The following is a 24,115-nucleotide window of genomic DNA, read 5'->3' as shown; positions in this document are numbered from 1 at the left end:
CTCTCTTCTATTAGTAACTGTCAGAGGTTTTTGTTTTGTGCCTCTTGTATTCTCTGTTTATTCTATTCTTTTACCATTTATTTCTCCCCTCTCTCTGTTTCTTACTGCGTTTATCCCTTAGATGGAAGCACTGCAGCGAGAGCCACTGACAAGATAATTGCCTTCCTCTAGTTAGTCTCCTAAACACAGTAATGCTAATGTTAGATCCTCTCTGCACCTTTGTGTGCTTCACAAATATATTCCTGGCAACACGTGCTTCCTAATTCTAATTTACCTGATTTTCTATTTTTCTTCTTCTTTCTTTTCTTTTGTTGTTTGTATTAAAAATGCATGCGACTCGTCTGCAGCGCCGCTGCACAGAGATCAAGGTTGCAGACTTTTTTCACGTCGCCAACTTATTCATTTTTTTAATGTTTTTGTCCCCTTTCAGATCTGGCCTTTGGCAGCCATTTAGATCTTGTGTATGACTTAAAAATACACGGTTGTCAGCCTGTGAAATATTAGGTTTGCTCAATTGCTCCAATGCTGATTCCTCGGTGATGGAAGTGTTTCCCGCTGTCACCTGTGCCAGCCAACATCCCAATACTTAGAAAACCAGTGAAGTCAGTCCACACAGGATTTATCCACGCTAGAAACGAGATTGTACCGAGGTCGCTGTTTATCTTTTGGTCATTTGGACTCTTGGAATTTTTAAGTTCACTAATTCAGCGGACTGTTGTAAATCTTTGTGTAAATATTAATGATCCCATGGCAGTAAACCGATCAGCCACAACAATAAAACCGGCCGTGGGTCATTCCACCATGTTTACCCTCCCTAACCCAGTCATAGATTCAAAGACTCCAGATGTAGTTTTAATGGGAATTATGCAAAATTTTAGATCTCTGTTGTCATTAGTTTCAGGAGTGCAGTTCAAGTTAACACAATGACAGTGTCGTGGTCCTGGAATTGTTTACCCTGCGTTTGACTATTTGGACGTTTTAATTTTATATAGTTATTATACGAGATCCCAGCATTGTGTAATGCTTATATTACTTATTGTATTCCTCCTCTCACTGTAAGTTTGATGTTCCTCCCCCCTGTTACAAGTCTCTTATATTGAGTTCCTTGGTGTGTCTGTGCCGTCCCCATTTAGTTATCGCTTCCTGTTGTACTTTGAGTCTTTGTGGTCCTGGTGTTTTGCTTTTAGTTCCCATCCTTTGTCTCGTCTGCTGTGATTTGGTTCACCTGTGTATTACTCTCCCCAGCTCTGTACGCTTTGCTAAATGACCCCTCTGTGTATATATTGTTATCTCATCATCACAGCATCTGCTCTTCTTCCTCACTGAATCCGAGCCCTGGGATGTTTTCTAGTTTTCTCCTGTTATGTTCCAGCAGTCGTTGTTTTCGGTTCACTTGTGGACTTTTACTTTTGCACCACATTCAGAAGAATAAATGGCTCGCTCTTCGTTAAATGTTGCCTGCCTGAGAGTCTGCACTTGGGTCCTCAGAGAAAGTTTATGTCAATATTATATCTAAAAATTTTAATGTGGTATTTATTTATTTATTTGAGAAAATATAAAGATATTTGGGACCTGAAATTCCTGTCATAAAGTTGATCTTTCCCCTGGAGTTTTTTTTTTTTAAAAGGAAAATCTGTGAAGGTCTGGGAGGAGGGGGCATCCTTCTTCCTCTTCCATCTCAGGGCAACATGTGTCACCAAAGCAAATATGAGGTAACGCCACGAGTGTAGGAATGTTGGAGCTCTCTTTAGTCCATTCACTTAGAGCCCATTCATTTGGTAAATTGTGCTCACATTTTAAACATCAAATACGATCGCTTCTCTAGTTTGAATTTGCCGTGCCTGCAGCCAGTCGACCACGTGTTATCATCAAACAAGAACGCCTTTCAGTGCTGGAAATTCCACACTACTTTCCTCCTGACATCTGAGAAAGGCTCCAACAAACTGTGCAAAGTAATGCGTGATCTCTACTTAAGGAAACATCTGCCGCCTCTAGATATCCTTTCTGCTTTATTGCATGCTTTAAAACATTTGATGTAAGAGTAATCAAAAAGAAACCAAATGGATTAAATTGCATTTCTTTGACAAAATAATTAAAATAGTTACATTTGTCTTAAAAAGTGAAAGATCCCTGGTTTGATCCCAGGAGGAGGCACAAAAATCCCTTTGTAGTTGCATCAGGAAGGAAACAAATGTATCCAGTTACATTCTCACCTTGGAATTTAACTGGCTGCAGATCCACAGCGATGAGTGACGGTGAAAGGCTCATTTAAACCACTCATTTTTGATTTTTCAGCATCTTTGTCTCTTTGAATGCGAGAGTGAATCTGAAAGGGAGCGTCAGTGTGCTGCCAGGTAACACGCTCCTGTAGCTCGCTATCTCAGGTTACCTGTGCAATATAACGTTAAGGATTGCATGCAGGTGGTTATTAAGGGAAATTGTTTCTCCATGGTGACGTTGCTCGGCTGTCGGTAAATATAGCGGGCTTTACGCAGACAGGATGAGGACGGAAAAATTGCTCAAACTGGCTTCTTAGTCCCTATAAATGTCTTCTTCCTTCGTCTCTGTGTTTCTGCTCCTTTTTTCCTCCCCTGACAGTCTGTTCCTGCCTTCTTAACAGCACTTCATTCCTCTTGCTAACTCTCCTCCTGTTGTCCTTCCTCCCTGACTCTTACTCCTGCCCTTCCTGCTCCACTTTTCTTCCTTCATCCTTTGACACTGCCATCACACCTGTCCTTCCTGCCATCACTCTTCTTCCTTTGTTTTTTTTTATATGACTTTCTGTCTTTTTCTTTGCTGCTTTTCCTTCCCTCCTCCTTCCTCTCCCTCCCTGCACACAGCCATATGCAGCTCTGTAAATGGCAGGATGCTGTGTGGTTGTGATGTGGTCTGGCTGTGGTCTGTTTGCACTGCCACTGTGGTTCATTCTGCTTACCAGCCTGCTGCTTCACCCTGTCTGGACCCGGCCGGCTGCCTGCCTGCCTCCCTGGCTGGCTGGCTGGCTGGTCGTCCGATTGACTGACTGCTGCGTAATTGAGGCGGTAGATGCACACACATAGATGCTACCACTGTCGCAAGCCTGTCACAAACCATTACAAACTATCCCGTCGCTGCAGAGACGCAGGCCAGCCATCAGAGTCGCATTTACTGCTCTGTTTTCAACTTAATGCCCCCGTCGTCTAAATTTTCTGACAATACCACCAAATGGCATTTATCATCCAATAATTGCAGCCTGCAGAAAACTGGTCAGTGAGAATGATTAACGCGATGACTCATGGGCTGTGTTAGCCCACCTGATGGGAGCGGTGATATATTATGTGGAGCAGAGGACGGAGTCTGTATCCGAATGAGGGTAAAAAGTGTGTGCCGTCTGTGTGTTTTGGCACATACAGTGGAGCAGTTACATTAAACAGTTATATCCAGAGAGACACAAATTGAAAAGGTGACCATTTTGGGGTAAGTGCAGTAATAAGGTAATGTGGTAAAGGGAGACTTTCCATATGTGTGTTTCGCTGTCTGTGTGAGAGAGAGAAACTGAGTCAGACAGAGAGCAGACAGAGAGCGAGAGAGGAAGAGGAAACAGGAGGAGGGTTGCTGCCAGAGGGTGAATGTTGGAACATAGAGCATGCTGTGTTGATTTGATTAAATTCAGTTCTGTTCTATTTGCAGTAGGCCTAGTTACTCAGCTATATTTGTACAGTGCTGTCTGCAGAGTTTTAACAACACTGACACAGATCCGAGTGAGAGCGGGAGGCCTGGGATTAGGCTGCAAAATACACTTTTGAAAAGGATACGCCAAGTTTTGGGGGAGATTAGCCCCGTTTGTACGGTTTATTTAAATTAAACCATGTGTCCCCCGTTTGGACCTGCTCTCAGTGCTAACACTTTAACAATTTATCGTACAAAAACTACAAAAAACGTGGAGTGAGGACTAGCGTTATCGCAAATTTAAAAAAAGATGAAAGAATAGACCTTGAAGCGGTGCTATAAATAAACAGCCAGCAGCGTTGTGTACAGTACTTCTTTATTTTGAATACAAAAGACTATAATTGCATCTGCATGGCTAAACATTGCCATTTATTCATGTATTCATTCTATTTTTATTTATCTTTTAAAGTGTCCCTTGTAGTGGATGTGCGTGACATCAGAGGAAAAGCTTAATCAGCAGCCCTCATTTACATCCTTCTTGTTTAAGAGCCAAAAAAGATCCCACCCAAGTTTTCTACTGGTTTTCTACTGGGCAGGAGATTGACTGGCTTTAAACCACAGTGGAGCTTCCATGGAACTGTATGTATGCGAATGGCTGTTTTGTATCCTTGCACATGTATGAATGGTTGTTGTGTTTATTGATTTTTGTTTGTCTGTAACATATTCTGTGAATGAAACGAGCCGAAACACTGGTTGTATTCTGGTTACTTTGATATATTAAAGTAAGCAAGCAAACTACGTCACTATTTGTGGAGGAATTTCAGTGAGGTTGTGTGAATTTAGATGGCTACAGACAGTGATGGGAAGGTTATTTTTAAAATGTATTCCACTACAGATTACAGATACAAAATACATTTTGGGTAACGTAACGGAATACTTTGGATTACCTATTATATTATCATGCTTTTTACAACTACATGAATGTACTATTGCTGTGTGAATTGTTACTTTTACTGAAGGCTACTCGCCATACCAATACCGACTAGATGTTTAAATCTTAATATAAATGAGTAACAGTAGGTGGACATTAGGTAAGGCTGCACTTTTTGCAGCGATCTCGTATAGAAAACTGTTTCACGGCTCCGAACCATAGTAAAGGGACCTCTGGCTAATACGTCGGGTTCATGTCGGGCTCGTAGCCGAAAACTAGCTTTAATTTGTTGTCTGGGTCAACTTTGCTAGCGAGAGACTGAGAGAGGCGTTGAAAGGCTGCTGCAACAGAACTTATTGTTTCGGAGGAAAACACGAACACAGCGTACAGTCGAGTCTTAATAGCTTACTTACAACTGGGCTCGTCAGGCACTTTTTTTGGCTGCAGTGGTTATTATTATATTTGCATGCTTCCAGCTCCCGTTTCTATGGAAGCCCGTTTCCGCCACAAAAAAAAGGATCCATAACTCGAAATTTCAACTTATTAACTCAAAATTTCGACGTATTTTTGAGTTAATAAGTTGAAATTTCGAGTTAGCGCTGCCAATCAGTAGTCTACGTGGATGACGTCACTTCCTTGTTACCCGGAAGCTGAAGCCCTCAGGTACAAATGCTACAGCTAAGCTACCGGTATTACATCCAGTCATGAATGCACAGATTGCTGAGTATTTTCAGCGTGGCTTCAAAAATGGTGAAGTCCTTGTGTTATTAGCTGAATCACACGGCGTTACTATCAGCAAATGTACTCGCGAGGGCGCCAATTTGTTGCGATCCGGTTTTGAGTGGGCGTTACTCTGCGCCATATGCTTCCGGGTAACAAGAAAGTGACCTCATTCACGTAGATTACTGATTGGCAGAGCTAACTCCAAATTTTGAGTTAAAGTAACTCGAAATATCAAGAAAATAACTCGAAATTTCGAGTTATGGATACTTGTTTTTTTGTTTGTTTGTTTTTAGTGGCGGAAACGGGCTTCCATACGCTTTGGTCGGTGACAGTTCGTACTTTTCCACTCTCCTTTTTCTCCCTCCCTCGCTCACAAACACGTAACGGGTACGGCAGTCCATTCTCCCTGCAGCGCGGACTACACTGCCCATGAAGCTACATTCTTTAGGGCTACGCCTGTAACACTCTGCCTATAGCCTTCATATTAAATCATTTTTGTGAATAATTTTTTTAAAATATTTCTTCACGTCATTATGCGAACCGCAAGTAGGGGTGACATTGGCCGCGAGATTGAGACACAGACATTGGAGCCTCTTAATGCGTGTTTTGTTTGGGGCGTGGAAACCAAAAATAGAGAGAGCACAGCCGAACATATGAAACAGGAAAATACCGCCGAGTAATCCCTTTATTTCAGCAAAGTAACTGTATTCTGAATACCACCTTTTTAAACGGTAACTGTAACGGAATACAGTTACTCATATTTTGTATTTTAAATACGTAACGGCGATGCATGTATTCCGTTACTCCCCAACACTGGCTACAGATTTGCAGTTTTTGCCATATTACTACGAGCAGATTGCATGTAACTGCCATCTTTGACCCCATTCGCTCGTAGACTGACTCCACCTCATCCTGCTTTTTATCCAAAGTATCCTCGATGACAGTAACTGACTGTGAGTAGTTGCAGACCTGGTCCCATCTTCAAAGCAACCATTTCAAAGGCAACAGGATCACAAGTTCATTGCACACAGTCCCAATAACTTTGGTGGTGCCGTGGTCTGCGCCCTGTTTCCCCTCTTCAAACTTTACGTTCTTCTCCACGCACCTTTGACAAAGGTGAGAAACTTTCATCCAAATAATAAAATATGTTGTACTTCACTGAAAATCCCAAGAAAGAAGTTAGCATGTAGCCCTGGAACAAATAGTTTTCCCAGGGAAAATCCAATGCATTTGATAGTGAGGCTAGTATTTGAGACTTTCCTGTTGACAGGATGGTGTTTTATATGTGTAATCTTTGTACAATTTTGAATTTTTAGGCATTAGTTTGATGTTATTCTTTGACAGCAGCTGTGTCTTTCAAATGACGGGAAGGTTCGGTCTGCTCTGAAGCCTGGAAACAAACGATCGGTGTTAAGTGAAAGCTTCCCTGGTCTTGTTTTGCTCCTGCACTTTCATTTGAATGTGTATAACTTTCAAGCCTTTCGAGTGACAAACTACCCAAAACTCTGAGTGATATTTATGATTTTAGTTTAATTAAGATAAATCATCTTGATGAGAGTTTAGAATAAAGCTTAAACTTTGGAAGCATTTGGCTCCGGCTTCTCCTTTGTACTTTTTACTGCGTGATTATTAATACAGTTATAACTTTTTGCTCTCATCGGCTAAGTGGCTGCTAAGTTTGACAGGCTTATATACAATGTGTGATGTGACCGCTCAGACTAACCGGAGCTGTTTGTGGAGCCAGTAAAACAAATACAAGCTGAAAACTGTGCATCACCACCTCAACTCCTGCAAACAAATCAGATGTGCAGCCTTTTATTTTATATTACACTGAATATTTGTTTGTTTATTTTACGATTTTGAGCAAATCTTCAGTCCACCACAAAATAATCATTTTGTCATCAGGGGTAAATGACCACATCTGCTTCTTCTTCCTGCTTTTCCTGTCCAGTAGCACCTCTTCTCAAAAGCATGCTGGGCGCACTGTTAGTTGTTCTGACCTCTTTTTAAGCATTAAAGCATTTTGTTGTCCTAACAGCGCATGACGTTCCCTCCACCTGCAACTTTTTTGTTTCTAACAAGCTCTCAACATTTCTGAAACTGTCAGTTTTCAATCAGAAATGCTTTTTCAGAGAAGGCAGTTTGATACGGCCGGTAAGAGGGTCGGGTGCACTTTTTCCTTTTAGACACCGTTTGACAAAATGGACAGAATGAAGTTGTTTCAAGCACTTTAAATCCCCACACAATCCAACAAGCAATCTGCATAAAGTACGTCTGAGTTACTCTCAGAATTGGTGGTCACATGTAGGAGGCAGAAAGGGGCCCGTGGTTCAGTTAGCAGCCGGTTCATCTCTCATATCCTGAAATCATTCAGCACTGCAGACAGAAAAACGGCAGCGATGCTGTGGCCTGCATGCACGGTGCTGCCAGCAAAGTCATTGAAGCCTTAACAGGACGAAATGCATCCTGATAGAGAGTTCGATAGGGAAATACTTCCTGAAAACAAATCCAATTCCAGGTGTAACAAAAAGGGAGAGATCTGAAAAGTAACGCTTTCAGTGTGAAGCTGGAATCGTTAGATTCGGCGTGGAACTCAGAGTTTCTCCGAGTGTGTTTTTGAATGTGATGGATGGATCGAGTCGATGTGTCGATGGTGAGTGTATAGGTGCCTGAGTCAATGTCTGGTGACAGCTTGGGTACAGTCAGCCAGCCAGCTCCAGTCCCAGGGGACACTCGGAGTAGGACGCGCACGCACGCACACACACACACACACACACACACACACACGGCCCAGACCGGGTTGATGCTCACTCAATGTCACTCTGACATTTACTCTCTGAGGGAACGCTGCTGTCACTGAGGACGATGTGTCATGAGATGGAGGCAAATTTTTTTACAGCCTTACTCTGCAGTAAACACGTACAGTAATAACACAGGGGCGGATTTTTTTGTTTAGTTTTCGGAAGTGAAATCCTGAGTTTACGTTTCTTTTGAGATCCGTTTTGATGAATTAGTTTCCCTTTCAGAGCTCGATGCGGAACACATTACAGGTTTTTGTTGTTTTGATTTTAGGTGGATGCCCCGCTACTGCTGCATGAAACCCATCTGAACAGACACACAACTTCACTCTCTGCTCAACAGACACACAAACAGATGTACTTTACCTAAACTCTATAGCTTTCTCTCCTCCTGGTCTACAGCTACTCTTGCATACATAGCACCATTTTCAGTACAGACACACACACACACACACACTCCCTGGTTGATGTTGTCCCAGCTTCCTGCCAGATGGTGTCATTTGGCCAGACAAGGTTGCTCTGCCCCAGTTGCTGACAGAAATGTCAACTCTAGGAACTTGTTTATAGTTTCACTTCACCTCATATATATATATATATACAATAAACTTTTCCGCTTTTCATTAGTGATGCCTAACTGTATATTTTCATTTGTTTACTTTTTTTTTTAATTTCCTATTTGTCTCCATTCTTGCATGATGTACACAAACGGAGGATTGTTTTTGGCTCTTGGAGCTTTGGAATAAACAGTCACACATCTTCGCACAAACAATATCACCGTCACTCTGGATAATCCGTAGAGCTCACCTCACTGACAGTTGACTGAAAAGTGTAGCAGACTTCTCTTGGCCTTAAGACTGAACGCACGACTCGGTGCTTCCTTCCAATCCTCCAACATCCTTTGACTCCTGCGCTTTCCTTCGCACCGTCCCTGCCTTCACTGTATCCTCGTTTCCCGTGTTACCTCAGACAACCTCACGCTTCCACCTGTGTTCACATCCCATTACTTTTATATCTGTCAGCTCCCAAAGATGCCATTTCCTTGTTTAACTTCACCCCATCACTGAACACAAAACTGGGTTAATTTTTATGGCAGATGCTCGGAAGTAAGTTTGCATGCCAGGGCTTTGTCTCACTCTTCTTGAATTGTGTGTGAGGCTCTGCAAATGTGTGTATTTCACTCTCACTTCAGGCCAGGGTTAATGCTGTGGATTGCTGGTAGAGTCTGACCTTAATTAGCATGATATAACCCGGGCATGGTGCCAAGCTCGGTTTGCGCGTGCTCATGTGTGCGACGGGGACGTGCATCGTGTCTTCTTGTCTGCGTGTGCGCACATGGTTGTGCTTCTGTTTCAAAAAATATCTCAAAATAAATTTGTGTGTGTAGATATGATCATTTAGGCACATGCAAAAGACGTTGCGTGCAAATACGTAGCTCGTTTATGTGTTATTATGTGCGCAGACATGCGGCGCAGGTGCCGCAAAGCAGGAGCAATATTTCATGTCATGTAGCAGAAGTAAGAAAAATGCATTTACTAACCAAAGCTTACAAGGTGAGGCCATCCAAGATTTTAAACTGAAACCTAAACCTGACCTGAAGCCAGTGCAGTGGAGTGATATGAGAAAATCTATGAGGCTGAGCTAATCGACTTACAGCAGCATCTTCGGGCAGACTGAAGGTGATTAAAAGATGCTTTAGACAGATGAGGAAAGCAGGAGCAGATGAACGAACATCTCTAGTTCACAACCCTGAGTTAAGCAATAAGACAAAAAAATCTCTGAAAGTATTTAGTTAAAATATAGTTTCTTCAAATTCATGCAAATTTCTTTTCAGCTGCAATAGACTATGTGCACGTTAGCATATGCTACTTCCGGTGCGTAAACTCCTGTGGGGAGCTTTGTTTCCGGTGTCCTATTCGCGCCTTGTTTACGGTCCAAAACAAGTTACCCAAATCAATGAATCAAGCGGCGATTTACATTTCTATAGATGTCTCGGGCATTTACCCAATATATCTGTGAATGATGTTCATCGACTTGTCGATATTTTCCCCCGCGCCTCAGAGCAGAAGAGAAAAGGGATTCAAATGTTATATTTCTCAGCTGTCCCTCGTTTATCGCGGGTGTTATGTTCAAAAAATAACCAGCGATAGATGAAATCAAGTAGCCAATTTTATTTTTTGACGGTGCAAAACGTTTTGTCGACATACAGCACTGCACTTCAGAGTCACACTGCTGGCGATCGATGCAGCGATTCTGTACTGTACAGGAGAGACGGAGGAGATCGTCTGCAGCGATCAGGACGCAGGACACAATGTGATGTAAAAAAAAAATAAGCATGCAAATTTGCATTAAAAAATCCGAGAAACAGCGAGGTGAAAGGTGAACCGCGTTATAGCGAGGGACCGCTGTAATTTTGAAGGTAAGTCACAACATACCCTTCATACATACTAATGTATAGAAACCCTTACCATTCATTTTTTGTGTGGCTTTTTTCACGGTTTGTTAACATGCTGTGTAGGTGTGTACTTGACTAGCTGATATCGACATAACGGGGAAACATCTGGTTTGACTATTCTTCAGTTTGAATGCTGAACATTTGCCTGTTTAAATCATGAGACCAGTCATTATACAGAGATGCTTCTGAATGTGGACGATGTGTCTTCTGCTGCAGTGATGCAGTTCTGCTTGCGTTGAGTGATGTAAACAACTGATCGATCTAAACTCTTTAAACGTCAAAGTTTATCATTAGATTTTTTATGACACAACAGCGGTGAGTGTTCCCACCTTCTGCTCTTTGTAACTTAACGCCATCTTTCCGTTTTCGAGTTTTGGACAGGATTTTGGAGGATATCTTCGCAGTAGCGATTGACCGCAAAGTAAAGCTACCGGAAATGTACAACCCCACATCCGGTCTCAAACCAGGAAGTTAGCATTTTCTCGTGCACAGGGTGTATTTTGAGATCTTGGTTTCTTTTACAGACCACGTAGACGAATGATGGTGCAACAAAGACTGAACTGGGTCTTTAACCTTGCAAGAGAAGGTATATTGAGTGTACTGCATGCACATGAGCTGAACAGTTATGTGATGTGTAATTGTTTCTTTAAGGAGGACACGGTTTGCTGACCGTCTTCCTGTGACCGCAAGTAGGAGTGAAATACTCACTTTCACCCAATAAGACTGAAAGAAAGAAGACCTCCCCAAACATTATCATAAAGTTTTTATTGATTCATAAGAGAAAAAAACCTCTCCTGCACACTCCCTGGTGTATATTTCTGAATAACAGATTCAGTATTAATAAACCTTAAAGCTGGTAAAACAACAGTGAAACCTCCACTGAGAGTCACGATTAAGAAATCAAGACAAATACGATTATATTACTGACATCAGTATTATTGAATCATGTTGATAAGACATCTCTTTCTAAACAAAAGCAGTGATGGCTCCTTAAAAAAAAAGTAGAACTGGAGAAGAAAATGGGGCTGTAATGAGAACGCTGGCTTATATTCAGCTCTGTGTGAGGCTCTGGGTTGGTCACGCCGGTCGCTGCCAGTTTCCATTACCTAGTGCAGAGTCCGAACCCGCTCCACTTGGGCTCAGAGTGCTCTGTTTGCACAAATGATCTTGGCACGCTAATGTCTCGAACACCTCACTCAACAAACACTGTGTCAAGGGAGCGGCCGCGGAGTAACGTGTGTAATGGGGAGTTAGGATCACTTTGTTCATTGGCAAGGAAAACACGTCTTGTTTTCTCCAATCTTCCCTCGACCTTTATTGCTACCTCTGCCTCTATTTTTTTTTTTCATGCATACAAACAACACAAAAAATGATTGATTCATTTTTTTGGACCAAATATTATCTAAAGATGGTGCACATTCCTGATTTATTGCTGATCAGCCTTCTCCAACTGAAACCATTTTAATGAGAGGCATAAAAAATGCCTCCAGCTCACTTCATCAAAAAAAAACCAAAACGCTTTTTATGAGATATTTTAGTTGTTGTGTGCTTTTGTTTGCTTTGCTTGGCACAACACTGTTACCAGTACTCTGCAACCTGAAAAGTCGATTTTAGTCGCACTCAAACTGAATACTCAGGTAATCAATTTCGGGTAACACTTAACTTTTCAGATAATGATATTAAAAATAATATGACATAAATGTGACAATTAAATGCTCAGGCTAACAGAAGTACTGTTTACAGTTAGGTCCATATATATTTGGACACTGACACAAGTTTTGTTTTTCACCTGTTCAGTGAAACAGATTCCTGTTATAGTTATATAATAAACATGGATATAATGTGTAGACTCTCAGCTTTCACTTGAGGGTATCTGCATTCAACTTGAATGAAGGATTTAGGAGTTTCAGCTCCTTTACACGTGCCACACTCTTTTTAAAGAGACCAAGAGACCACCTGACTCATGGGCAGGTGTGGGCAATTACTCCTTTATGTCATTATCAATTAAGCAGATAAAAGCCCTGGAGTTAATTTGAAGTGTGGTGCTTGCATTTTTAATATTTTGCTGTGAACAGACAACATGCAGTCAAAGGAGCTCTTCATGCAGATGAAACAAGCCGTCCTTAAGCTGTGAAAACAGAAAAAAAAAATCCATCTACAATATTAGTTGTGGCAAAATCTGCAGTTTGAGAGAGAAAGAAAGCAGAAAGCAGTGGTAGACTCAGCAATGCAAAAAGACCGGAAGACAACAGTGGTGGATGATCGCAGAATCATTTCCATAGTGATGAGAAACCCCTTCACAACAGCCAAGCAAGTTAACAACACTCTCCAGGAGGTAGACGTATCCATATCCAAGTCTACCATAAAGAGAAGACTGCATGAAAGTAAATACAAAGGGTTCAAGGTGCAAGCCATTCATAAGCCTAAAGAATAGATAGGCTAGATTGGACTTTGCTAAAAACAAACAAACAAAAAAAAACCCCTGAAAAATATTTTTTTAAAAAGCCAGCACAGTTCTGGAAAAACATTTTGGACAGATGAAACCAAGATCAACCTCCACCAGAACAATGACTAGAAAAAAGTATGGAGAAGTCGTGGAACAGCTCATGATCCAAAGCATGCCACATCATCTGTAAAACACGGTGGAGGCAGTGCGATGGCTTGAGCATGCATGGCTGCAGGTGGCGCTGGGACACTAGTGTTTACTGATGATGTGACACAGGACAGAAGCAGCCGAATGAACTCTGAGGTGTTCAGAGACATACTGTCTGCTCAAATGCAGTCAAACTGATTGGGCGGCGTTTCATAATACAGATGGACAACGACCCAAAACATGCAGCCAAAGAAACCCAGGAGTTTATTAAAGCAAAGAAGTTGAATATTATTGAACGGCCAAGTGAGTCACCTGATCTTAACCCAACTGAGCATGCATTTCACTTGTCGAAGACTAAACTTTGGACAGAAAGGCCCACAAACAAACAGCAACTGAAAGCTGCTGCAGTAGAGGCCTGTCAGAGTAATGAAAAGGAGCAAACTCAGCATCTGGTGAAGTCCATGAGTTCAAGACTTCAGGCTGTCATTGCCAGCAAAGAGTTTTCCACCAAGTATTGGAGATGAACATTTTATTTTCACTTATTTAATTTGTCCAAATACTTTTGAGCCCTTGAAATGAAGGGATTGTGTCAAAAAATGCTGTAGTTGCTCACATTTTTATGCAATCTTTTTGTTTAATACACTGAGTTAAAGGTGAGATTCTGCACATTTGTTTAATTTACAATTCAATGTGGTAATGGACAGAAACAAAATTATTATTGTATAGTGGAGGTAAATATAGTTATATAAGTGAAAGAAAAGCTTTGAAAATCTCTTCTTTTTGGTAATATCAGTAATGATGTTGCTTTGGTTACCATAGTTAATCTAGTCAGAAAAGACTGGAAAAGTATAGAATATATCAAAGAGGTTGGCTCTGTGTTGTGGGACACAACTATAACTACATATCTGTTGTTGTTTTTTTTTACTTTAAAATATGCAGTGCAATATTAAACGTCATTCCTGCTCTCAGTTTCATGTATACTTGAGGAAATTAAACCAAGATTCGTTAAAAGATCAACAGATCTGAGGTGCCGGTAGGTTTTTGACTTTATTTTGTACTTGGTGGGAAGAGAGTTTGTTTGAAATCTGAATATATTTGTCAGAAGAAGTGTGCTAACATGTTATTGTTCTGCAAATTTTGTGAAACAGATAAATAGATCTTGGAACTTTTGTGTGACAAAGAAACCCCCGAGGGATAGATGAAACAGAAAACCAGCGAGAAGAAAAAGCCAAATACCAAAAAGATCTTTCTTTTCTAACTTTCTGTATCTCAGCTTCTCCATGTTTCTTACTTCTAACTCTTTCTTTGATCCCATGTCTTTTGAGTAGACACACACACGCAATGCACGGGTCCAGTGTGTATTGCGTGTGCGTGAGCGAGTGCCGTGCATGCCTGCTCTGTAAGGCCAGTTGAACAACAAGATATCCCCCAGGAATCTCCAAACATGGCATCATGAATTTTTCAACACTGACATTCGCCATCTGCACCTCGACCAACACACACATGCACAAGCGTGCACACACGAGCACACACATCCCGATCCAGCATTCCTCGCACGCATACGTGCATCTGCTCTCTTTCAGTCCATCTCACCTCTCTCTCTTCCTCTGTGTGTTTTTGAACACTCTGCATCTGGTCGGAAGAACCCCTGCCAGTACATTTCACACTTACATAATGTATCCTACTGTCAGAATCTTTAAGAAGAGACGGAGAGAGGTGAGAGAGGAAGGAACAAAAAGAAGGAAAGAGAACAGAGCAACGGGGAGAGGTATTGATATTCCTGTTTGATTAGTATTATCGATAATGCAACAAACCATTTTTCCAGTCCAATGAGGCACGATGCAGAATTGGAGGCAGAGCTGAGAGTTGGACGAGGGAAAGCTTTGATATGCAGGATGTATATGGAGCAGCATGCCGAGATGGAAAACAAAACACAGCGATTGTGTTGTACTGCTGGATAAATGACCAACTATCACAAAGTAAAGAGCTGCATGACTTTATTTTCCTGGTGTCAGTGGAAATGATCAAGAAAAGAAAAATGCAGAGGCACAAATGAAATGCGTTCTGCTGGAAGCGTTAGCTCGGCGGGGAACTGTTTTTGTGTCCTTGACTTTGAAATGACATACGTGCCTTTTATTAAACTTTTTTTTTTTTAAGTTAATCTATTATGTGTGTTTGTTCAAGTGTTTGTTTCAGACTGTGCAAGTGTATATAATCAGTCTACATTCAAGCTAGCACCCCTGTGAAGCCGTACTTTGGCTCAGCTGTGAATGTCGTCGGCATGCTAACATGGTGATGGTGTTGAAATGGTTCCAATGCTGCGTTTGATATATTAAAAGCCCCATTAGCTAATCGCCACAAAACATAAAGGCAACAGGAATTCTATTTGTTTGGAGAGTAACCATTAAAAAAAATCCCTAAAAAAACGAAGTACTGAATGAATTAAAGCTTTAACGGGAACTTGAGAGCTCATTTCATGGCTATCCACCAAATAGCTGTGAATATGTAGAGCAGTTTCTCTCCAAACCACAAATGTCAGCTCTTGACGAGAAGTCAAGGGATCACCACAGGCGGAGGGCTTCATCTCTGGGGACCTCAAGTATGAAAATTCAGTGACGATCCACCCACAGCGGCTTTTTCAGTCTGGACGAAACTGGCTGAGAGAGCTGACAGAGCAGTCCTGCCATCCATAGAGCCACACTGCCAGCTTGGCTAAAAAAGTAAGAGTAAATATTGCTATATGCATTCAGGAGAGACACAAGCAGGTCTGAGTGCGAGATGATGACAATAATGGTGGAAGGGGAGAAGGTATTTTGTTTGCTGGAGTCTGCCTCAGTCCAAATTAGTCACAGAATTGGCTCACGCAAAGCAGTCTGATCCCAGGACAGTCTACTACAGCCTGGAGGGTGTGAACACACATGCCACACATGCACACACACACTGAGTTGTGCAAACACATCTGCATAGGTAACAGCTCTCGCAGCACAAACACAAGCGTTCTCACCGGGTGTCCAGTTTGTAGTCCACGTGTTTCTGAACGATCAAACATTTTTTGTAATTTTTCCTCTGTGCATCACCACAGACAAAATCCTCTGAATGCTTTGCCTTGTTTCCTGTGAATGAAGCGAGGACTTTCAGCTTTAATTCAAGTGATTTAAAAAAAAAAAATTAGTATTCACTTTTTACAGGAACCATTTTCTACACAGTCCCCCATTTTTCAGATGCTCACGGGTAACTGGAAAAACTAATATGATTTTAAATATAAGGGTGTTTTGTAAAGATTAGACGAAAATCATTTGAAGTCTCAAACCCACAAACATCACTAGATGTTTGTGGGTTTGAGACCACAATGTATGTGGCTACAATGTAGCTGCCATCACCAGTGTGTGAATGTGTGTGTGAATGGGTGGATGACTGGTTGTGTAAAGCGCTTTGGGGTCCTTAGGGACTAGTAAAGCGCTATACAAATACAGGCCATTTACCATTTAGATCCTCTGCTGGGCCACCTTCAGTTGCTGCTTGTTTGTGGGTCTTTCTGCTTCGGTTTTATCTTCAGTAACTGAACATCTGCTGGTTCAGGTGACCGACTTTGCCACTGAAGAATATCCCGTTTCTTTACCTTGAGAAACTCTGGAGTTGCTTTTGCACTGTGAGCGAACGAGCAGCGATTATAGACCTGCTCGCTTCAGAATTCATCCTGCAGTCACGTCATTAGAAAACACTGGTGAACAGATTTTACTGGCAGCTTTAAGTGCACACACTGTAACACTGGCTCCACTGTGTTTGACAGATGATGTCGTATGCTTCAGATCGTCTTGGTTTCATCTGCCCAAAGTTTCCAAAACTGTTCCAGCTGTTTATTGGCAAAGTTTAATCTGACCTTCCTGATCTTGAGTCTAACTCTCTGTATTTACAGTAATGAAGGTGTCCCTACCTGTCCGAGAGTGTTCCTGACCAGGCTGGATGGTGTGAACTGGCCTCCCCAGTTGAACTGACTTCACTTGGGGTCTCACATTCAACATGACAAGGAAAAGCTTTGGAATACAAATTCAAAACTTTGAACCAATTCAAAATCTTTTATCTGCATCATTTGTCTTGAAATAATAAGAGTATCTGTATCACCTGGCCATGAAGCTGACTATTAGTCCACTGTCCAATTAGATTTGAGATACTGATAATGTTAAAAATGTTAAAAGCCCTTTCACTAGCTGGGTCCACGTCCTCATTTTAGGTTTGACAGCTTTCAGTAGGTAAAAGTGAATGCTTTGACATGAATTGAGCTGCAGTTTGGGGAGTGGAGATGGCTCCTGGGCCTGGCAGATCCCCATGCACTAAATAGAAATGAAGAAGTTAAAGAATTGAGAACGAAGAGGGAGGCAGGGTGGGGCACGTAAATGAGAATGAACAGCTGGCAGAACTGGGGGAACCTAGATGACAACCGGAAGGAGCGTGTTTGGAGGCGTGGTCCTGCTCCTGAAATCCCGATAGATAATCTCCAATAAATTAAAGCTGTACAGTATGCACATGCATACATACCAGTTATGCATACTATATCATCATATTTTGGGGAAAAAACATGCTGCAAACACATTACAGCTTATCAGATGTGGAGATAGCTGATACAAACCTTTTACTACACTTATTGCATCCACCTGTGGTGAGTGTGCGTCAGTAGCCTCACGTAACCAATCACAGCCACGAACAATATAGAAACAGGTCGTAGAAATGTCATGACTCCCCCTTCTTCTGAGATGCACAGGTGGAAAGCACGGAGTCCCCTCTCCTTTTATGTCCTTTCACGTCACCAGATGCCGATCCCCATCGTCTGGATATTTGCCGCGTTTCCTGCTGAGCTGACCTTCAGGTGAACAGTCCATTAAGAGACATAAGGACTTCTGAGTAAATGAAGAATTAACCAGACAAACTAAGGATAGCATTAAGTCTTGTTTGGAGGAACTGCATTGTATTGTACCACTGACCTCTAAGGCCTCTTGCATTCACTGTAGGACCACACCCAGTTTTACTGCTACGTGTTGGTGATGATCAGCTGAAGTCACCACAAGATTATCTCCTGGCTGCATCTTTTTTTTTTTTCCCTGTCTGTTTTTGAAGCAAACTTGTCACAGTAAGATTTCCTGAACCAGACAAGTTTAGTGTTCCTGGGGAATTATGCCGATGTTTGAGAACTTTGAACCTCTGAATTCAATACCAGTGTGCAGTGCAGGGTACAGGAAGCGGTGCATCCAGCTTTCATGCAAAAAAAAAACAAAGTTTGCCTCCTGTTACAGGCGGGCAAAACGTTTGATCTGAACATCCGTGTACTGGAGATATTATTAGAGAAAGACACGGCACTCAAGGAATTCTGCAACAGCAAAGATGATGGTAGAAATAATCTGATCTGACTGGCGATTCCATACACGCTGTCTTCATGCCTAGCTGACTATTGAATTTGAAGCTAATTTAGACAGTTCTTCAAAACAACTTCCTAAAAAAGTGGGCGAAGTGGTTTTGTTTCATTTAAGATCTAATGTGCCGGAATGCAAATCTTGCCCCATAGAGATGCACACATGCACATCACACAGAAGTGACACAGTTCTTTCCTGCAGCTAGGAGCAGGAAATAAGTTGGACGAAGATAATTATGGCACAGAGTGTTGCTGCACATATTCCACACAACCAGCCAGGAAGTCACACTGATCTTGCAGAAACATACACAGTCACACCCAAACACGTCAATACACGCACAAGCACGCACTCATACGCATGCACAGATCCTTTCACAGTATAGCCCAATGTTTGCACTACCAGGTCAGGAGATCACATGTGTTTGCAGGCACTCAGGGGCCTGTAACCCACCGCAGGTATATGTACATGGCAGTTTTATTCGCACTGTGTGTCTGTGTCTGTGTGTGTAGGGGTCTGCTAGTAACGCATGTCGGCACATTCCCCTGTTTGTGTGTGCCACTGTGTGAATAGGCGTCTATTTATCCGGCATCAACCACACCAGAGCTTCTCCAGACTCCCACATCACAGGGATAGGGTTTCTCCTTGTGCCGTTTCCTATTACTGAATAGATTAGTCAGTGCAGATCTGCAGATCGCTTCCCTGACTGACAGCTGTGTGTCTGTGTGTGTGTGTGTGTGTGTGTGTGTGTGTATGAAATCATTTAAACAAAACAGAAAACATCAGAATTGAATAGAAGATTCGAAGAAACGAACTCTAAGTCAATCAGTTAACTTTTTTTTTTTTTACCGCTGCGTCTCATAGTTGACATCAGCAAGTAAAGTCTACTTACTCCTGATCTTGATCCTCCACCGTGTCCTTGGCAACAATTAGGTTCAGCCTGCAACTGAAACATCTGATAGACCCGACCCGAATACCTTGAAGTTTGATTAGAAAAACAGTAAAGTTTCACAGTCATGAAAGCAGAATAAGGACCAGCAAAAAAAGCAAAGAAATGAATTAAATAGAACGCACTTTAAATCTTACTAAAACTAACTAATATTACTAAAACTACTGAAAAGATACATGCACAAGCTTTTTAAATGATGCTCTGCAGCCACAGTTCGAAGTTTTTCCTCTTCCTCTTCGCCTCCTGCCTGACACCTCCAACTTTGTCCAGTATTTGTGAGTTTGATAAATCAGTAATTCTAAAATGGACATAGGTGTGGACGTCTTTGTATATGTTTATATGCGCCTTTAAACCCTGAATCGAATAGAAGACTGATGGACAACAAAAGAACTTTCATCAAAGCTACAAAGGAGTTTGATTTCCATTTCACTTCTAATAATCTGAAACAGCAATGATAAATGTCATGGTTATGGTGCTTGACATTTCTAAAGAGCAAGCGATTGTTTCCAGACAAATAACGTGGGTATAAACCTACTGCAGAAGACGCAGAGATGCCAGTTGCTCTATTGACGTCCTACAGCAGGTGACGCAGCCACACGTGCGCTCCGAGCCGAAGACAAGGATTCGCATTCAAAGAAAATGTACTGCGGCGTGGAGTGCGCTTCCCTCTAAACATCACTGTCTTTGGTGACCTCTTGGTTCTCCAGCATCCGTGTTCCCTTTAATGAGTAGGTACAGACAGACCCTTTTACTGCATTTCACTGCCACACATTGACAGTTTCCTCTGTAGCCTGTCCATAAAGCTTTATGCAGCCTTCCACACACCTAAAGACAAGACAGTGAGTACAATGGCACTCAGCAGCTTTTTATTTTTACCCTGCAGTGCAGAGTTGTAAAATGTGGTCCGTGAAGGGAGTCATCATGCCGGAGCGTGTTTTGTTGAGACACACCAAATTTGCACAGTATCGCTCTGGAGGTGCACGCAAGAGCTCAGTGTGTGTGTGTGTGTGTGTGTGTCTGCACGCATGCACTGCATACAACGATGTATAGAACGTGCCACAAACAGCAGTAACTACGGAACTAGAAAATCATGTGTGTGTGTGAGTTGCATCTTTAAAGATATAGAAATTATTTTACACAAAAAGCAAGACAGAAAGAGCTGGGAAAACACACCGGGCATGAAAGCCAGACGCTGCAGGTTGTTTGTCATATCCGACTCGTTTTATGTGTTTAGGTTAGGGTTGTTCCACATGAATGTTTACTTATTTTAATTTTTAAGTGTTTGAAGTGGAATAAAGGAGCAAGAAAAAAAGGCTTTAATTTCGTGCTGGACTTAACTGCATGTGAGGTGTGTGTGTGTGTGTGTGTGTGTGTGTGTGTGTGTGTGTACAGTATCCTGTGTGAGAGACCGTGTGTGTGTGTGCAGTAGAAATAGCGGGATTGAAATTAACGGCAGAATTTACTGAGCATTTATGTAGCGTGACCGACAGGGTGCGTGTGTGTTTGTGCGCGCGCGCAGAATAATTGGAACTTCAATGCCCACAATCCCCACAGACTCGTCGGCTACCCCCCTCCCCGCCGCCGCCGCCGCCACCACCGCCCACACCCATTCAATGGCCAAGCTGCACCACGATTGGCCCGCTCTCCTCATGACATCAGGACCCAACGTGGGGTTCCCTGAAGGCAATTGGTTAAAACACAGAGACTCTCCCTCCAATCAGAACGCGGAGAGAGCCCCCAGTCAGAGCTGAGCTTTTAAGGTGGAACCGAAGTGTTGGGGTGTGAGGGATGTGGGGGGCGGTCCTTTTCTACAGTCTAAATTGAGATGTGTTAGCATGAAACTCGAGTTTCCCTCACCTTTACGGCGTGTTGTTACCTAACTAATAGGTGACCTTATTTGAATGTAAGTGTATTCAGTGTATTCAGCCACTGGACATTTTTAGTTTAGGCGTCGTGTGAAAATGCCGCCACTGCTAATTTGTCGATATTTTAACTGTCATTAGGTACCATAGTTAAGTTGGCTGCACTAAGTTGTGGTTGCTAACTCCATGACAGGTTTTTGTCTCATTGTGTAGTGTTAGGTTGTAGTACTGGTTATTTTCCATTATAGACCATGAGGGGACCATGTTTATCCCATGCATGGCCTGATCTCGCTCTGCTAGAAATGATTACCACACATATAAACAGTGTATAAATCATCTGTTGCTGCTATTTAGGGCTTTGGAAGCTGAGATCATAGTGTCATTGTTGTATCTCATCATGTGACTTTTTGCATCAGTCTGAAGGCGCTGACTCAAAGGCAAAGGTCAGTCAGAACACACTCCTACGCATGCGTTTGATATCCATAGAGAAACTGTAGGTTGTCCAGGGTTTCACCAGTCCAGCATTTCAAATTGGCAAAAGTATTTCTTTCTTGTGATTTTTTTGTGTTAGAAGACATTCAGTTAAGGCTCTAACATGAGATGAGTAGGCTCTCTGTGTATCCCAGATAATATCAGTTGTTGTACACTAACAGATTATGCCTCTATGAATGTCACTGATGGACCTGCTGGACCTGGTACTGTGATGTGACTTGGTCCTTTTGGGCTAGTGCACCCTCATAAACCAGTTAAGCCCATATAGCGTTGCGTTAAAGTCAGGTCGGCACTATAAATGCTTTGAACCGATCTGTACTGATGTCTGCATCTGTCTGTGTGTTTGCATGCTTACCTATCTGTCTCTCTTAAACCCAATGTGAGGAGTCGGGGGAGTAATTACCTGCATAATCCATTCTAGAAAATTAGATAATGCTGATTAGTACAATGGGCTACATGGGGAATAGTGGTGGGCATCACTGAATGACAGTATGTGTGTGTCTGTGTGAAAGAGAACGCTAAGAAAAAAGCTATTTAGAAAGAGGAGAGCGGGAAATCAGAGGGAAAAATGTGTTTCCTCACTAAATGATAGCTTAAGCAGGCTTAAAAGTTTTTTTGTTTTGTTTTGTGCTTCCCTCTCTCAGAAGTTTCCTCAGGTGACCTGTCCACCTCTAGTCCTGCTCGGATTAATTGTTTGGATGTGAATAATCCGGATGTGTAGATTTGATGAAGAAGGTGATGCGCTTCTTTCTTAACCTTTGGGCTGCTGTTGCTTGATTGCACTCATGATTTCCATTATGTCTCAAACTCTGCTCGATGCTTCAAGTGTAAATTTATGGAGAATGAACTGAGAGAGTAAGGACAATTTCAAACGCTGAAAGTATAAGAGCTTCTGCAACTTCTCTGTCCATTCATCCATTTTCTTAACCAGTTATTCAATTCAGGGTTGTGAAGGTGTGGAGCCTATCCAGACTTTTAAAAGACAAGAGGCAGGGCACACGCTGGACAAGTCGCCACTTCATCACTGAGCTAACGCAGAGAGACGGACAACTGTTCACACTCACATTCACACTTATGGCCAATTTAGACAAGCAAGCTAACAGGCATGTCTTTGGGCTGTGGGAGGGAAAACATGCAAACTCCACACAGATCTTTGGTTCATGTTACAGCTTAAATTTTGTATTATTTCCCATTGGTTAGTTAGCAATAGTAAGCAGAAAGGGGTCACTTTCAGAGTAGAAGTCATCCAGTATTATAGTGGGTAGAAATGCTTTTTAAAAATCTGGGCTTTTATTTTGAAAGGCATATGTATTGCGATATAACAGACATGAGACCACTAACCATAAGACATTAACTTGTCGGCTATTTTGGACATGTGACAGTCATGGCAGGAGTCAGTCAGTCAGTCACACAGGCCTAGAGACTGGTCGTGAGGGGGAAAAGGAGTATGGCTGCGAATGGTTGCTGGCAGTCACTGGAAAAATGGTTGGTAAAGCTCCAGTCACACAGGCCGGTTACACCCCCCCATTTTTCTCTAGTGATCCACCTGTTGCTCTAGAAGGGGAACAGGTAGGCAAAAACCTCGTTGTTTGCTTGTATGCTAGTCACAGACTAGTCTGCAAACACTGTCCAGCTTTTCTCTGAGCTGTTACCTGTGAAGAGCAACGCACACCAGAAATGGGGACTGTTTGCCTTGAAATTAAAAGTTGGGCTTTTTGATACATTGATAGTACATTTCATGGTACTTATGGAGTATATGCAGACAAACATGAAAAACTACAGGCAACCATGGCAATCACTAGCAGGATTTGAGTGCAGCACATTCTTTGCAACCACTTTTTCCAACTAAAGCCAGCAACCGCCAGGAACCACTGCTAACCAATCGGGGAATAGACATTTACACCATTTAACCCTATAGAAATTAAAACAAATCTCATTAGAGTAATAAAATGGCACTAGCGTTTCGAATAGCTAGCTAAACATAACAACAGTACTTAATCTACCCATGTTTTTTTCCCCTAACTCGTATTTGGGGGGCATACTTGTGTTTTTGCCCCCGACCATTATTCTGTCCTTTAAATGACTGCTGGATAATATGTAGCACAAAAGTAGCACAAGTAGAAAACATATTTTATCACTTTTAAATTTAAAGAGTTGACATTAAATTATTTCCCTTTTTTTTTGGTGAAACGAAACACGAAGAGTTAAGATGAATGAAAGACAAAACATATGAAATGGATCCTATTTCTTCTTTTTTGTTGATTA

General features: G+C 42.0%; 1 protein-coding gene across 1 annotated transcript in view; it reads left to right on the top strand.

The window, feature by feature from the left end:
• The first annotated feature begins 21,378 nt into the window (after nt 1-21,378).
• tle2b (TLE family member 2, transcriptional corepressor b) overlaps nt 21,379-24,115 on the top strand; it is an 83,084-nt gene continuing 80,347 nt past the window's right edge. The window contains exon 1 of the mRNA XM_040052660.1: nt 21,379-21,399. The gene's annotated coding sequence lies outside the window, so the exon portion shown is untranslated. The remainder of the gene's footprint in view (nt 21,400-24,115) is intronic.

This window comes from Simochromis diagramma, unplaced genomic scaffold, assembly GCF_900408965.1.
Source record: "Simochromis diagramma unplaced genomic scaffold, fSimDia1.1 OVJJ01000419.1, whole genome shotgun sequence".
Lineage (NCBI taxonomy): Eukaryota > Metazoa > Chordata > Actinopteri > Cichliformes > Cichlidae > Simochromis > Simochromis diagramma.
Note: the sequence above shows the minus strand (reverse complement) of the source record. Positions and strands in the feature narration are given on the sequence as shown.